The 10,461-nt window shown below is 52.5% G+C and overlaps 1 protein-coding gene across 5 annotated transcripts in view; it reads right to left on the minus strand.

Moving 5' to 3' along the window:
- Window positions 1–5,321, minus strand: part of WNK3 (WNK lysine deficient protein kinase 3) — a 59,147-nt gene extending 53,826 nt beyond the window's left edge. For 3 of the 5 annotated variants that reach the window (XM_073321509.1, XM_073321510.1, XM_073321506.1), the window contains exon 1: window positions 5,062–5,321. The gene's annotated coding sequence lies outside the window, so the exon portion shown is untranslated. Of the gene's footprint in view, window positions 1–3,782; window positions 3,932–4,944; window positions 5,003–5,061 lie in introns of those variants that run through there. The other 2 variants (XM_073321507.1, XM_073321508.1) reach the window with 2 other exon arrangements.
- Between the last annotated feature and the right edge of the window lie 5,140 nt (window positions 5,322–10,461).

Below are 10,461 nucleotides of genomic sequence, written 5' to 3' on the forward strand. Positions count from 1 at the left end.
ACAGGAACAAATCAGTGGGGGCGGAAAGAACACCACAGAAATGCTCTAAACATTTGCAGGGAAGAAATTCTAATTATTCTGCTTAGTGCTTTGAAGAGTGAAAGAGCTACAGAAATGCAACACATTGTTATTATCAACCACCATGGCAAAATGGAACAGACGACAGGGAAAATGTGTTATCTGCCAAGGCCAACAATAAAAGATGGGGTTGAAAAAAGAACTAGCTAAAGTTCAGGCAGGATCGGTCCATCAATGGCTATCAGCCAAGATGGTCAGAGATGTAACCCCATGCTCTGAGTATCCCGAGCCTCTGATCTCAAGCTAAGATGACTGATTGGATTTTTTTTTTTTAAGACGTGCTCTAGTTCAAAAGGAATTATTATGGGGAAGTTCTATGGCCTGTGTTATACAGGTGACACGAGATAATCACAACTACCGGCCTTGGAACCGAGCAATCTACAAATTTACAAAGAGGTCACCATTCAGACGCAAAACAGTGACGAATTCAAGAATTCACATTCCAAATGAAAGTGGCGACCGATACGACTTTGTGTTAAAGAGTTAGCCCCAGATCCTTGAATCCTTTCCATGGCTGAACAATCAAAAGCCACAGAATGCACCAGCACAACAGGGTTTGGACTATGAGCTGTCATTTCTGGCAAAGTCAAAAGGTTCTCACAGACTAAGCCATTTTCTTTCACTTTAAACAAACATTTCAGCCTGGATAAGGTCAGAGACACATCGGCACGCATTTGTTTTAACACTGCTCCTCAAAATGAGGTGCTTTTTGTAAGACAGAAATACATCCTGTGGGCATGTTTCTCAAATATGAACAGCAATGTTCACCAGTACTTGGGGGGACATTTCTCCAAACAGGGAAAGTGGGGTCTACATGTACTTTTTGTACACGGGTTGGGAGTTGAAGCTAGACAAGTTCAGACTGGGAACAAGCCGCTAATTTTGAACTATTTGAGGAATTAACCATTAGACTGATTTAACAAGGGGCATAGTGGAGTCTTCATCACTAAAAATTTTTAGATCAAGATGGGATGCTTTTCTCAAAGATCTGCTCTTGTTCAGCCAGGAATTCATTCAAGGGAGTTCTCTGACCTGGGTTACACAGGAGGTCAGATGTGGGTGGGTATACCTGCATAAAGACACCTTACACTTGCCTCCCTCATTCCATTTCTTGTATAGGAAGAAGCTATGCTGATATAACTGCAATCAAGGGTGGTGCACCACTTTAACCCTCCCAGTGTACTTAAGTATAGTTAAAGCAGGTTAACTTGCATGTATAAACAAGACCTTACATATTCAGAAAGTTGTATTCAGTCCCAGTTTACAGGAGAGGGGAAATCAAGCACAGAGAGATTAAGTGATTTGGCCAAAATAACAGAGCTCATCGGTGGCAGAAAGAGAACCCAGGCGTCCTGGCTCCCAATGCTACTGACCTAAACTTCGTACAATTATTATTATGCACTTATATAGGGGTACTGCCCGGGTGCACTAAGCATGAATTGAGACCGCCATTTTGCTGAGTGCTCTACAAACATAAACACTACCCCCACCTCCAAGTTAGGGACAGAACCGAGGAGTCCTGGCTCCCACCTCCCCCCACCCCTGTGCTCTAACCCATTAGAATGCATACCCATCCCAGAGCGAGGGATAGAAACTCCCAGCCTCTACCTTGCCGCTCTAACCACTAGACCCCACTTCCTTCGCAGAGCCAGGGATAGAACCCAGGAGGCCAGGTCCCCTGCTCTAATTGACTAGATACCCACCCCAGAGTTAGGGATGGAACTCAGGTGTCACGGCTCACAGACCCGCACCCCCAACCCACTGGCCCCACTCCCCTCCCAGAGTCAGGAGTAAAGCCCAGGGGTCCCAACTCCCCACAGCACTACTAAACCCCACCCAAAGTCTGAACCTTCCCTTCTTTCATTAAAAGATTGTATCTATTTTCTGCAAAGGTTTTTTTTCCTTCTTTAGAAAACCTGCCATGACCCCCACCAAATATAAAAAAGTTCACAAAGTACTTAGTCAAATCATATAATTACCACTAACGCTACCATCAAATTGGAAACCTCACCTTGCCACCCCTTTCCACGGGAACTTACCCAGCAGTCCTCCCCAGTCAAACCTCCTGCTGTTTTCAAGGGCTGTTCTCTGGACAGTCAAAAGCATGCACACAGAAAAACAAAAAAGGCTGACTAGCAATTTTCCCTCCTCCTTTTCGAGATGTCTGAGCTTGTGATTAACAGAGCACTGAAACAGCCAGCTACATACAATGCAAATAACTTCTGCTTTCACTCTGAAGTCTAGCGATGTCTCGAGCAACTTATCGCTCACCATTGTTTGGCAGAGCAGAGCTCCAGAAGAGCCCATTGATCCTCTCGTGAGTCTGACTTCCTGTATAGCGCAAGCCATTTTCACCCCGTTCTCCCTGTCCTTTACCCGATCCCCATGGGAACTGACCGCTAATGACAGGAATACAAGGAAAGAGGACGGTTGCTCCAGGCATCAGATCACCGGTCTGGCACATCGAATACCGAATATCCGGTCCAATTCCCTGCTCCCCACAGCCTTCCCACCTAACTCGAGGTGAGCCAGTAAAGCCAGAGCCACCTGCAGGTTTTTGTACTGGTATAACTATTAGACACAATGGTCCCGGGTCCCTGCCTGGGACTGTGAGCTGCTACCGGAAGGCACCTAATATAAAACATACAGCACCCAGCACAATGGGGTTCTGGTCAATCCCTGGGGTGCTGAGCTGCTACTGTAATACATCTAATATATAATGTACAGGTGCTACCATAATACATCTAATATATTAAATTCAGCACAATAGAGTCCTGGTCCAGGATTTGGGCTCTCAGGCCCTACCATAGTACACCTAATATATAGCTTACAGTACCTAGCACAATGGGGTCCTGGTCCAGCACTGGGGCTCTGAGCTGCTACCGTAATATACCTACTACATAACGTACAGCACCCAACACAACGGGGTCCTGGTCCAGGACTGGGGCGCTCAGTTGCTACTGTAATACACCTAATATGTAGCACACACTACCCATCACTGGGACCCTGATGTGCTACCTTAATACACCTAATATATTATGTACAGGGACCAACAAAAAGGAGTCCTCATCCAGGACTTGGGCTCTCAGGCTCTACTGTAATACACCTAATATACAATGTACAGCACCCAGCGCAATGGGATCCTGGTGCAGGACCGAAACGCTGAGCTGATACCATAATACATCTAATATATAATGCACAGAACTTAGCATCATAGGGTCCTGGTCCAGGCCTGGGGTTCTGAGCTGATACCATAATACACCGAATAACATACAGCAACCAGCACAATGGAGGACAGGGGCCCTCAGGTATTACCATAATACACCTAATAAATAATGACAGGCTTGTCTACACACAACAGTTGTACAGGTTTAACTACAGTTAACTATTCCCCTATGGTGGACACAGTTATATCAGTACAAATAGGCTTTATACCGCTAGAACTACTCCCAGACGGGAAGGGACCAGTATAAGGCATCTCTATACCAGTATAACGGCTTCCCTGTACTCGTATAACACTTATGCAGTTGTGACACACACACACACACTCCAAAGCATCCAGCTCAATATTAATTTATTTCTTTGCACTAACATATTTGTATTCCTGTATTCAAATTCTTGCCATCATCTGATATGTGGCTGTCACCCCTACTGGCGAAGCCAGTTTACCCAGACTCTCCGCGGCACTGCAAAAGCCACTATACCTTCCTGGCTTCCCGCTGCGTCTTTCCAAGGCTGGCAGCTACCAAGCAACCGAAATTCCAAGCCGTGGGAGATTTCGTCGTCACTAACATGACCCAGATACTGACATCTGTGTTGTCCTGAACTCACCACTGGCAACAAGAAATAAAACGGGGGACCACAATGATGGACTCAATCAGTGAAGCAGGCTTTTTTTTAAAGAAAAAAAAAACAGGACATGACTTGCACAACTTAAGGGATCAAAAATAAAATAAAAGAAGAACAACTCAAAAGCAATCACGTAAGACAAATATCACTGCGTGAATAAAGGAGAACGCCTGGCACTTTAAATCTTTTATGCAGAAGCAAGGAATAGACAGCTCAATTTCTTTTCTGCGTTACGACACAGCTTAACTGTAAAGCAAGCCTCGTTCCCACAAATCCCTGTCCCCTAAAAATCTAGCAGGGATCCCCTACGCAAACCCTCGCTTGGGAGCACGGTATAAATTACAAGAGGAAGGTACAGTTACAAAGAACGGTTCTAAGCAGCCATTCATAAACTGGTATTTCGTTTCACAGACCAGCTGAGCAGGGAATTGCAATCCACTTCCTCCACCCCCAAAATAAATCTGCGCGAAAGGAAATTGTTTTTAACCAGGAAACCCCCCCCCCCCAGATCAGATGAATCCAGGTTGCTATAAAAAATTTTAAAAAAATAATTCCAAAGAGGCGGAGGAAGGAAGCCGCCAAGCCACACACAAGAGTCTCACAAATAGCTGCAGGCTGAGGCACAACGGGGTGCAGCCAGCGAACGACAGAAGCCACATTAAAAAAAAATGAGGTCGGGGGGAGTTAATTCTCCATCCAGTGACTCTGTGGCAACGTTTAGAGGCAGGGGTTAGAAAACTGAAGCAAAAAGTCTTTTCCTCCCCCCCACCGTAAGGGTAACACCAGATTTCCACAGGCATCTCCCGGCAAATAACGCACCTACATACACCATCAATAAATACACCTGTTTCCCCAACACACGCTAAATAAGCATCCTTCACCAATAGCGTGCACACACTCACACTATACGCACACTAACAAATCATCCTGCAAACACATCCCACCCACACCCGCTCACAAATGCCACCACCCCCTCCCCAAATCCCTGGCTGTATCCATTTGGCCCCAATTTCTAACCATGTTCGGCAGAAAGAGAAGCATTGCAGACAGCATGGAGTCCCACGCACAATGCACCCCCCAGACTACACACACCCACTCCTCCTCCCCTTTCCCTCACGAAATCCCCCCCCCTACCAAGATTGCAGGACTTCAATTAAATCCTTAAGGGGGTGGATTGCTCCATCCCTCCATCTCTGTTCCCGGGCTCCCCCCAACAAGGCAGCCAAAGGAGGGGCAGTGCATCTGGGGAGAAGACCCCCCCACCCACACACACACTCTTCCTCTTGAGGAAGAACTTCCGGGGGACAGCAAAAACAGTCTGCCGAGCAGGTGAAGAAGCAATTCTTTCTCCTCCACCCGCTGTCTGGGCTGTGCTATTGCCAGCAGAGTCTGCCACAGAGGAAGGAGTTTGTAGGTGGGGTGGACCATCTGCCCCAGCCAAGGGGGAGAAGGATGGAGATGGGGAGGGGGTGAGATAAAGGCAGATTACCCGGATGTCTCCTTCCCCTCCCCATCCCCCCTCGGGGAGAATTCAGCTGTGATACCTCAGAGGTGTCAAACCCCTGCAAAGTTAAGAGAGAATCTGTCAATATCCACTTTTCCCCGGCCACATTTAACTCAGCCCACTAATGCTTTATTGGCATGGCAAGGTGCCAAAGTGTGAGAGGCGCGCACTCACACACGCACAGAAGATTCCCAGACCCTTGTTAGCCACGCACACAACACCCCGTTGGCTCACACACACACCACCTGATTCAATGCACATCTCCACTACGTGCCTGATACTGGTACTGAGGTAGCGTCTAAGAGTTTTGCAAGGCCCTGTGCACACCTGTAACAAAAAGATGTACGGTGTGCCATCCCCTCCCAGATGTGGGAAAAAGAACCCAGGCATCCCGGCTCCCAGACCTCCCGCACGCACACACACACTCTAACCACTAGTCCCCACTCCCCTCCCAGAGCGGAGGATGGAACCCAGGAGTCCTGGCTCCCAGCCCCCCCCCCCGCTCTAACCACTAGACCCCACTCCCCTCCCAGAGCGGAGGATGGAACCCAGGAGTCCTGACTCCCAGCCCCCCCCGCTCTAACCACTAGTCCCCACTCCCCTCCCAGAGCGGAGGATGGAACCCAGGAGTCCTGGCTCCCAGCCCCCCCCCCGCTCTAACCACTAGACCCCACTCCCCTCCCAGAGCGGAGGATGGAACCCAGGAGTCCTGGCTCCCAGCCCCCCCCCCCCCCCGCTCTAACCACTAGACCCCACTCCCCTCCCAGAGCGGAGGATGGAACCCAGGAGTCCTGGCTCCCAGCCCCCCCCGCTCTAACCACTAGTCCCCACTCCCCTCCCAGAGCGGAGGATGGAACCCAGGAGTCCTGACTCCCCAACAGCCCTGAATTCCCAGGGTCTCCCTATTGTTCTGCCCATCGGCCACTGTGCCCCGGGGAACACCCTGCCGCTTGCAACCTGACACCCCTCGCTCCACCTACACCCCACCACCAGGGACGCACGGTCCCCAAAGACCGCACGGCCCCATCGTATTGGTTCCTGCCTTCGTGGAGCTGGGGGGGCGGGTCTCTTCATTCACCCCCACCAAATAAGGGGCCCCAGCTTCTGACCCTCCACCCAATCCTCCCCAGACACATGCGCCTCCCCTTCTTCCTTCCCCACCCCCTCCCTGCACCCCAATTCCCTCCCTGGGCCTGCCCCGTCCCAAGTACCCCCTCCCCCCATTTATCCCATTCCCTCCCTTTATTCCACTCTCTTCCTCCCCCGTGTACCCCAATCCCCTTCCTCATTCACCCTAAATCCCCCAGGTCCCCCCCGCACCCTCCTCCATAGGCCTTATTCCCCCCCATTCCCTTCTGCACGTCACCCCGTTTACCCCTTCCCCACCATGTACCCACCTTCCCCTGTACCCCCAGCCTCCACTGTCACCCACTCACCCCCCTCCCCCACCCTTCCCCCGGGGCGGGGCGGGGGAGAGGGGGCAGGCGCGAGACGCACCGTCTCCAGCACGAGGCGCCTCTGGGCGGGGGAGGGGGGAGCGGGCGCGTGCTCCCCGCGCTGTTGCGAGCTCGAGACTCATTGGCCCGCCCGCGGCCCCCTCCCCGCCCTGTCTGAACGCAAAGCGTCGTGGGAGTTGTAGTCTTCCATGGACTCTGCGGGGGAGGGGGGGCTCAGGGGCTCTCTCCCGGCAGCCATTTTGCCAGCCCTGTGAAGTAGGGGGCGCCCCCGGGAGGGGCCCCCTTATAACCCTAGGGCCCCCCCCACACCCCCCAGGGCCTGTTACTGCATCTGCCGCTCTGCCCCCTTTCCACGCAGAGACACCGTGAGGCGGGAGGGGCACAAAAAGCCAACTCACGCCAAGGGGGCAGCCCAAGATGGCCACCAGGCAGAGCCAGTTCGCTCCCCACCCAACATGGCTGCCAACAGCATGGCCGCCCACAGCAGCCAACCCGCCAACATGGCCAAATTTGCTCCAGAGCCAACATCGCTGCCAACCGGGTTCCCCGCCCAACATGGTTGCCAATCAACACAGCCACACACAGCGGGTTTGGCCAATTCATTCCCCACCCAACATGGCTGCCAACTGACATGGCTGCCCTGAGCAGCCAACTCGCTGGCATGGCCAATTTGCTCCCCAGTCAACATAGCCCATTCATTCCCTGCCCAAAACATGCTTCATTCAACCAACCCAATCTACTGGCACGGCCAATTTGTTCATCACCCACCATGGCCAATTCAATCCCCACCCAGCATGGCTGACAACCAACATGGCCTGAGTGGACAACCCATAGGCATGGCCAATTCACTCCTCACCCAACATGGCTACCAACCAACATGGCTTCCAGAAGCAGACAACCTACCGGCATGGCCAACTTGCTCCCTGTCCAAGATGGATCTTGAGAGCCCAACCAAGCCCTCCGGTGCTGACAGAGGACGAAGTAAACCTAGACCAGTGGTTCTCAAACGTATGTACTGGTGACCCCTTTCACATAGCAAGCCTCAAAGTTCGACCCCCCCTTATAAATTAAAAACACTTTTTAATATATTTAACACCACTATAAATGCTGGAGGCAAAGCGGGGTTTGGGGTGGAGGCTGACAGCTCGCAACCCCCCATGTAATAACCTCATGACCCCCTGCAGGGTCCCAACCCTCCGTTTGAGAACCCCTGACCTAGACCATCCCTGCCAGGGCTTTGCCCAATGATGGGGATTCCACAACCTGCTTTGGGAGTTATTTCCACCACTTAGCTCCCATTTAAGTTAGAAAGATTTTCCTGATCTCTAGCCCCAATCTCCCTTGCTCCAGATGAGGCCCCTTACTTCTGCCGTCAGCAGACATGGAGACAAGGCCTATCCCAAACAGCCCTTCACAGATCTAAACCCTGTTATCAGGGCTCCCCCGTCCCAGTCTTCTGCTCTCCAAACTAAACATGCCCAGTTTCTAACCTAGCCAGGTACTTCGCATTTTGTACTTGTGCATGTGAGTTTTCCATCCTAAGTGAAGTTCTTTACACTTCTCTTCACCGACTCTCCCTTTGCGGAGCTCAGACAAAGGTGAAGTCATCTTGAATTCGAATCCTGTCCTCCAGAGCACTGGCAAAATACCCCAGCCTGGTGTCACCTGCACATTTTACAAGCCCGGCCTCCACTCCCTTCTCCAAGCCATTCATGACAGTGTTGAACAGGGCCAGGATCAGGACAGACCCCTGCAGGACCCCACTAGAGACGTCCTCCCAGTTTGGTAGCAAATCCTTGATAACGACACTTTGAGGCCAGTCTTTCCACCAGTTCTGCACATTGGGCCCACGTCTCTCAAGTTGGCTCCATTCTCTGCCCCAGGGGCCGAGGTCAAGGGCGTCCCAGAATGTGCTGTGCCCCGGCTTTTACAGGGTCCCTAAGATTTTCCCAAGAGCTGGCTGCATGTTTTCTCCCCATGTGTTCCCAAGTAGCAGACAGCGTCTGTACGGCCTGAAGCAACTGTCCCATTCGTCCAGCTTGGATCTCTCTGGTTCCAAGTTCCAGTGTATGTCACAAAGTTCCCACTCCGCTTCCCTGATGAAAGACTGGCTCTTCCCATCAGCCACGCTGAGTCCAGTCCAGGCTTTAGGGTCTGACCCAGACAGGCGGAACAGTGCTATCTGACTTTTCCTAAGGAGAGAGGCCCAGAGGCAGGGCTGATGGGGGCGGGCGGGGGGGTGAGCAATCGTACTGGGGTCCTGGGCTCAGGGGCTGCCCCAGAACGTCTGTAACTGGAGTGAAATGACAGGGTAGAGCTCCAACAAACATGATGTACCAGAGGCCCAAATTTCTCTCACTTCCCTGCCCAACACACTCCCCCTCTACTCTGCTGCCCCCACACCCAGCTCCAACCTCTCCCCCAGACAAGCGATCACCACCCCACCAATGGCCAGGCAGGTCTGGGAGCTTCAGATCCCCTCCTCCTCCCTTGCATCTCTGCTGCCCCGGGAAGCACCAAAAGTTCAGACCCTTCTGGTACTCCCTGGATCTGCCCCAGGGGTTGGGGGCACCCACTGGAAAGACTGAAAAGGTGTGTGTGGTGGTGGTGGGGTGTTAAAGCAGGTGCATGGGGTTGCAGCACCCCTCAAATTTGGTCTGGCCACCCCCTGTCATTGGGCCAAATGGGAGAGGTGTCTAGGATAAATTTCCAGTTCCAGCCAGAGGCCAAGAGGGAGGTGTGTGTATGTGGGTGTCCCCTGCCTCTCCACATTGCATCCCTGCCTAGGTGATCTCCGTCCCAGCCGTATCTTGGTTTTCCCCTATCCCCAGAGAAGGACTCAACCCAGTGGGGAGTGATAGGAAGTGGGTGGAGATTGCCCATTCTTCCAACACTGGTATCCCACCTCATCCACCACGGTTGTCCCTTTGTGGAATGGCAGCACGTATCTGGGGCCTTGCAGGCCCTGCAAAGGAGAAACCAGAACTGTGGGATAGTCTAAGTGTGACGTGTGTTATTGACCCAGACACACCAAGCCTGGGACAGAGGGGGTCAAACAGCATGGAGGGAGAGTCCTCTGGAATAGCCACCCTTGTAGCAGCACCCACTTCCCAGGGAGCAATTCTGCAGAGACCACCCGCCATCCCGACCTGTGCAAGACCCAAGCAAACAGACCCCGGAGAGCCCCAGGGAGGAAGACGCGGATTCTGTTATGATTCCAGGTAGAACCATCTGTCGTCCATCATAATTTTTGTCATGGTAACACCTACCAACCCCATGCGAGATCCGGGACTCCAGTTGTGCCAGGCGCTGCACAGACCCCTCCAGACCGAGACATGGTCACTAAATCGGAAAAACAGGGGGAGGGGGAGTCCCCAGAAGGGGCCGAGAGATGATCTAGCCTGAGCCCCTCGCTGCAGGGTTTGCAACCCAGGGCAGCGCCGCACCGGAGCCCGGCAGGGCGGGGGCGGTCTCCGGCCGCAGAGAGGGGGAAAGCCGGACTCGAACCCGCGGCCCGAGCGCGCAGCCACCGATCGATCGACGAGCCCGGCGTGCGATTGTTGATGGCGGCCT

The sequence above is a fragment of the Lepidochelys kempii genome, chromosome 23 (genome assembly GCF_965140265.1).
Source record: "Lepidochelys kempii isolate rLepKem1 chromosome 23, rLepKem1.hap2, whole genome shotgun sequence".
Lineage (NCBI taxonomy): Eukaryota > Metazoa > Chordata > Testudines > Cheloniidae > Lepidochelys > Lepidochelys kempii.